Genomic DNA, 6,941 nt, shown 5'->3' with positions numbered 1-6,941 from the left:
AAGTAATGTCCAGCTTTGTCCGGTTTTTATATAAAAATTAAGTATTAGTCCAGCAGAACTCTGGTGCCATCCGACGCTAACAACAACAGTGGAACCGGTGCATGGAAGATCACAGTTGTCATATCGTCTCCTTTCTAGTGTCCTCTACTGTCACTGGCACAAATATCATAACATTTCACTGTACCAGCTATGAGATATTGCACTTCAAAAATCTCTCCAACAGCAAACGTTAAACTGTTAAAATGTCTGAACTTTGACCGACTGATTCTCCGTGTTTTTCACCTCTTACTCTTTCTTGCACTTTTTTAGATTAGAAAAGACATCAAAAAACACTACACTTAGAGCTGTCAAATGTGGACTAGATTGTCCCAGAGAGGCCAAAAAAATCATTAGACCAGGTCTACTTAAATAGCACTATACCTAGAGCTGAAAAATCTGGACTAGATTATTCAACAGTGGCTACATTTTCTTTTTAAAGATAGTTTTAGATTTGTGAAACCTTTATTCTATTTGTGAAAATGAAAAAAGGGCGATTTATATATATTATTTACATGTAATCCACATTAGACCAGTTCCGGATCAAAAAACACTATACCTTGAGCTCTGAAATCTGGATTAGATTATTCCACACAGGCTAAGGTTTCCACATGCCATCAAAGTTCAATACTGAAAGAAATCCATCCATCCATTGTCAACCGCTTATCCTGCGTACAGGGTCGCAGGAGGCTGGAGCCAATCCCGGTTGACATTGGGCGAAAGGCGGGGTACACCCGGGACAGGTCGCAAGTCCATCACAGGGCCACACATAGACAAACAACCACTCACACTCACATCCACACCTAAGGACAATTTGGGAGACACCAATTAACCTAGCCTGCATGTCTTTGGATGGTGGGAGGAAGCCGGAGCACCCAGAGAGAACCTACACGGTCACGGGGAGAACATGCAAAGTCCACATAGAAAGGCCAGGGCAACCAGGGTTTGAACCCATGACCTTTGCACCACCGCGCCGCCCGGGAGAGCAAACATATGCTAAGAATAAAAAAATAAAACAAACTGAACAAGAAAAACCTCTCAGACAAACATCTTCCCTACCTTCCAAAAATTATATAGCAAATTGTGTCATTTTATAGTTTGAACTCTCACTAGCCATATTATGAGGTTCACATTAGTCAGCACTCAACCTTCCTATTCCTCTGCTAGCTCCATGCCTTTCACAAACAAATTAAACGGCCCCCCAATATGTTCTCTTTATATTCCATTTATACTGTTTTTTTCCAAAATTGGATGCTACGGTTTAGTTGTAAGACTATTTTGACTCACTCATGAAACTTCTGAATTGAAGATATTGGATTTTTCTTTTTTATCTTTGTCATACTTCTGTTTAATTTCTACAAATCACATCATCTCAGTGTGGCATATACAAGTTCTGAATCTCTAGTCCTATTGATGCGCATGTTCTAAATATAGCTTCTGCTTTCCCTTGAGTGAAGTGTCAGTTTCCCCAAATGGGACTGTATTGAGACAATTTATTGGATTCTTTAATAAATTTTATTACTCCAAACCATACCTTTATCCTATTTTTAACAATTGGATTAGTAGTTCTGTTACGTGTGGTGTGGGGACAGAGAGGACCCAAATGCAACGTTCGGAGGGAAGGAGGTTTATTGAGGGAAAAAGGGGTAGAGGGACTGGAGTGGAGGGAGAGGTGGATGCCGGGGAAACACAGGCACGGGGAACCGAGGAGACTGGGACCAGGGAGCCGGGGAACACTGGGGCCGAGGAAGCGAGGAGACGAGGGAGAACAGGGAGGATGCCGTGGGGGAAGTCCGAGGAGGAGAGGACCGGTGGATGAGCCCAGCCGACTGAACGGAGGACGAGGGTGAGTGAACCTGGGAGGGAAACAGACAGAGAGACAGGGTTAGGGATAACGGAGACAAAGCACAGGGAAAATGTGAGGAAACAAGAAAGCCTGAACACAGAGGTGGCACCGGGTATGGAGCAACGACGATCAAGCAAGAGTGGTGTGGAGAACCGGGGTTGAAATACAGGCAGGGATGAGGTTGACTACTGGCAGGTGTGGCAGGCTGACGAGGTGGCTGATGAGGTGCAGGTGCGGGTCATTGGCTGGGCTCAGGAGCAGAGGGAGAGAGAGAGCACACACAGGGGAGAAAACACAGGGAGGCAGGCAAGGAACAGAAAACCAAGGAAAAAGCAGAATAACTGATAAAAAGGAGAAAAAAAACAGGACACTCACCGTCAGCCGGGCTGCCACCACAACAAGTTCGTTCCATCAATTTTGCAAATGTGTGTGAGTATAAATATAAGGGTAAAGGAAGGTTAATCCCTCCGATTCCATTTCTTTCCATTGAGAAATATCCCTTGTAGCAAAATAAAACTTAATGGTTCTTAATTGTACTGCCCAGTAGTACCAGGATATATTGGGAGTTTTTAACCCCCCTTTGTTATATGGTAAGTATAGGAGAGACAGGTGGAGCTAATGGAATATTCTGAAATACATACTATATTTTAGGGAGTATATTCATTTTTATAATATTCATTCTATCAATCTGGGCAGGGTAATCCATCTTTTAATCAACTTTGTTAATTCTTCTATCAAGGGCTCGTAGTTTGCTTTGACAGTCTGAGATTATTTATTTATTTATTCCTAAATATGTAAAATGATCTACCACTTTAAATTCGGAAGCCTCTGTAAGTGGACTTTTCCTTTTTTAATTAAGTAATAACACTGAAGACTTAGAATAAGTATACCCTTTGATAGCACTGCAGGAATTTATTAACTGTTGCAAAGCAGGGATTGTTTTGCTAAGGTGCTATATAAACAAGATGATTTCATCCGCATATAGTGAAAGTTTATGTTCTGACAGTCCAATTTCTGTGTGCATCCATACAGCTATAGCAAATGGTTTGATCACTAGAGTAAACAATAACGGGGACAAGGGGCATCCCTGACAACATCCTCTTTTGATTGCAGTTGGTTCTGATACATTTTTAGTATTTCTGCCATAGGATTTAAGTATAGTAATTGAATCCACCTTATGAATATATTGCCGTATACAAATCGTTCCAGAATATTAAAAATGTATGGCCATTCTACCTTATCAAAAGCTTTTTCAGCATCTAAAGATAGGAGGGCCCTATCTGAAGTGTCCTCCAAGCTTTGAGTAATATTAAGGACCCTCCTAACGTTGTGAAATCCTTGGCGACCAAGGATGAACCCATTTTGATCCCTATGTATTACACTGGGTAATGTTTTGCTAACACTAATCTTGCTAACACTTTACAACGAATTTTGAGATCAGAGTGTAGTAAACTTACAGGTCTCATATTTCTGCATCTATTATTGGGCTTTCTTGGCTTTGGCAATAATGTTATTAACGTGCCTGCCATAGATTTGGGTAAACTGCCGTTGTTGAATGATTCTATAAACATTTCCAGTAGCTGTTTGAGTAACTTTGTTTTAAATTTTTTATACGTCTATTGGCATTCCGTCTGGACCTGCTGATTTTCCTGCTTTCATGCAATAGCAATGCTTATTTCCTCCTTATTGCCTTTGCATGTTCCTCAGAGTGTTGGAATATTGAGCTTATCCAAAAATGTTTTCTGGGCCTGGGGTTCATATTTGACTTGTGGTTCTTATAGATTTTTATAATATTTTCTAAATTCATTGTTTATTTCAGCAGGATCTGTTATTGTATCACTATTGTCATTACTAATTGAAGTAATGTTTTTCCTTGTTTCTAACTGTTTGATCTGCCATGCCAGAAGTTTGATGGTTTTCCACCATGCTCTTAGAATGTTTGGTTCAGCCTTAGTTAGACTGTGTGCTGTCCTATCAGCTGATAATTTCTTATATTCTGGTCTTAAGAGCAATAACTCTTTTTCTACTTCAGGGGTTCTATTCCTGAACACCTGCTCTTGAAGAGTTTGTATTTTGGATTCTAGCTGCTGTTTATTCTCATATACTCACTCGACCCAACTCAAGTCGAGAACTATCAGCCAGTTTCTTTTCTACCATTTTTATCCAAAACTATCGAACGGGCAGTCTTTAAACAGGTCTGAGAATTCCTCTCACGGAATGACCTCAGTGTGGTTTTAAGAGTGGCCACTCTACTGAAACGGCTCTTTTGTCTGTAACAGAAGTTCTAAGGTCAGCTAAAGCTGCAGCCCAATCCTCGGTTCTTATCCTGCTTGACCGATCAGCTGCCTTTTACACAGTCAATCACAGGATCCTGCTATCCACACTCTCAGCAATGGGCATCTCAAGTAAAGCACTCCTGTGGTTCGAATCCTACCTCTTGGGGTGTTCCTACAATGTTTTGTGGCAAGGACAATTATCCTCTTCCCACTGCCTCTCCACAGGCGTGCCCCAAGGCTCAGAGCTAGGGCCTCTTCTTTTCTCAATTTACACCAACTCACTGGGGCCAGTCATTCGCTCGTACAGCTTCTCTTACCACTGCTACGCAGACGATACGCAATTCTACTATCCTTCCCGCCAGACGACCCCACCGTCTCGGCGCGGATCACAGACTGTCTCTCGGACATATCTGCATGGATAAAGGCTTACCACCTTCAGCTAAACCTCACTAAGATTGAACTCTTGGTCATTCCAGCCAAGCAATCTATCCACCATAACATCAAACTACAAATTGACTCCTCAACCATCACTCCAACCAGGGTGGTGAGAAACTTGGGTGTCATGATTGATGACCAGCTTTTCAGACCATATTGCTGCTGTATCTCAGTAGTAATGCTTTGCTCTATACAACATCAGAAAAATCAGGCCCTACTTCACTCAGTATGCCACCCAGCTTCTGATACAGGCCATGGTTATCTCTTGCCTCAACTACTGCAATGCCCTCCTAGTAGGTCTTCCAGCTTGTGCGGTGAAACCCCTACAAATGGTTCAGAACGCAGTAGTGCGTCTGGTTTTTGATCAGCCCAAAAGGACTCCTGTCACTCCATTACTGTGTGACCTCCACTGGCTCCCCATGGCCTCCAGAATCAGATTCAAGTCACTAATGCTTGCATACAGAGTGACTATTGGGTCTGCACCCATCTACCTAAACTCCATAATACAAGTTTATGTTCCTTCTCGGCCACTACGCTCCTCCAACGAATGCCGTCTGGCTCTGCCATCCCTTCACACAAAGCAATCCCAGACACCACGATGGTGGAACAAGCTACCACACGCCATGAGAGCAGAGGCGTCCCTCTCTAACTTCAAGAAGCTCTTGGAAACTCATCTCTTCCAAGAACACTTCCTCTTATAACATCTCTAACTCCTAACCTCTAACATGCACTTCCTGTGCTCTTCCTCTTCTTTCCCCCTCTTGTATTGATTACAGTTTTTTGTTAACCCTTACTTTTTTCCCTAGGTATTTACCCCATTGATGCGATATGTGCTATTAGCTCTTACTAGTATTTATTGCTGCTCTTACTAGTATGTATTGTCAGTTGTACATCTCGTGCTGTATTTGATGCTTGTATGTTGTTTTTCAAATGTAAGTCGCTTTGGATAAAAGCGTCTGCCAAATGAGTAAATGTAATGTAAATGTGTAACTCTTTAGATTTGAATGCAGTATATGTGTCCCCTCAAGAAGGCCTTAAAGGCATCCCACTTGATACATGCTATTGTTCGTCCTCCACAGTTGATACACATACCTCTACTTGTGTTAGCCAGTTCTTTCTTGGTTTCTTCAAAGGCAGTTAAAATACCATCAAGTCTAGTTGAGAACTCGGACTTCAAGCTGTTTATTGCCACCAAAATCTCTTCTTTAGCCCCAGTGAGTTCGTTGCCATATTGTTCAGGAGTCTCCGTGCTAACGTTAGCCTCTTTGCTAGCTTCATGCTCCACGCTTTGTGCCCCGACGTCAGTAAGCTTTGCTTGCGTCTGTGTTTTCTCTCTAACCTTGCTCGATTTTCCAAGACTTGGCATCGCCACTTTCAAACCGAATGTTGCTTGCACTTTTCAGGGACAGTTTTACATCAGGATTTATCCAGGACTGTAGCAGAGCAGGATCAAGCGTGACTTACTCGTTCGTGGTCATACCCAGGGCTGGCCCTGACCGTATGGGAGCCCTAGGCGAGATTCGAAATTGGCCTGTTCTAACGTGGATTAAATGCAAATGATATATATAAATCACCCTTTATAGTATTTTCACAAATAGAATAAATGTTTCACAAATCTGAAACTGTGTTTTAAAGAAACTTTAGCCTCTCTTGGACAATGTAGTCCAGATTTAACAGCTCTAGGTGTAGTGGTTTTATGCAAAAAGCAGTGAAATTGCCCTTCATTTTCAAAAATAAAATAAAGGTTTTTCAAATCCAAAGTGTTTCAGAAAGCATTAAGGCTTTGCCTAAAATGCTAAAAACAGCTTTCAGAACAGTAGGAGGAGCAAAAAAACGGAGAATCAGTCGCTCAGCAATGTATGTTAACTTTCACTTAAGGGGAAAGTTAAGGTGATTTTAACTGCCAAATCGGAAGCTGCAAGTGAAAAGCAACGCTGTACTTCCTTGGGTCTGCAGCAACACACCCGCCATGTGTGAGCTCATTTGGATGAACTGTGAGGTCAGCGTTTCCATATAATCACAATACAAACAGACACACAGAGACTCTGAGATATTTTATTACAAACCACATACTTCCGGCTAATCTATAAATGAACCAATCTAAGTTAACAGCTAGAGCTGGGCAAGTAGCAGCATATTGAAGGAAACCAAATCATGATTCAGAACTGACGTAGTGTTAATGTCAGGAATTTTCGACCAACATAACTCCTTTTAAACAACAACTAATTTTACTTTAGGCTGGAGTACTAGTCATTTTGCTGTAAAACCATTTCATAAGCATTGTTTTAGCTACTGTTTTAAACGTTAAAATCCATTATAATCTGGTAAAACTGCCAAATAATTGTGTA

The sequence above is a fragment of the Micropterus dolomieu genome, linkage group LG08, assembly GCF_021292245.1.
Source record: "Micropterus dolomieu isolate WLL.071019.BEF.003 ecotype Adirondacks linkage group LG08, ASM2129224v1, whole genome shotgun sequence".
Classification (NCBI taxonomy): Eukaryota; Metazoa; Chordata; class Actinopteri; order Centrarchiformes; family Centrarchidae; genus Micropterus; species Micropterus dolomieu.
Note: the sequence above shows the minus strand (reverse complement) of the source record.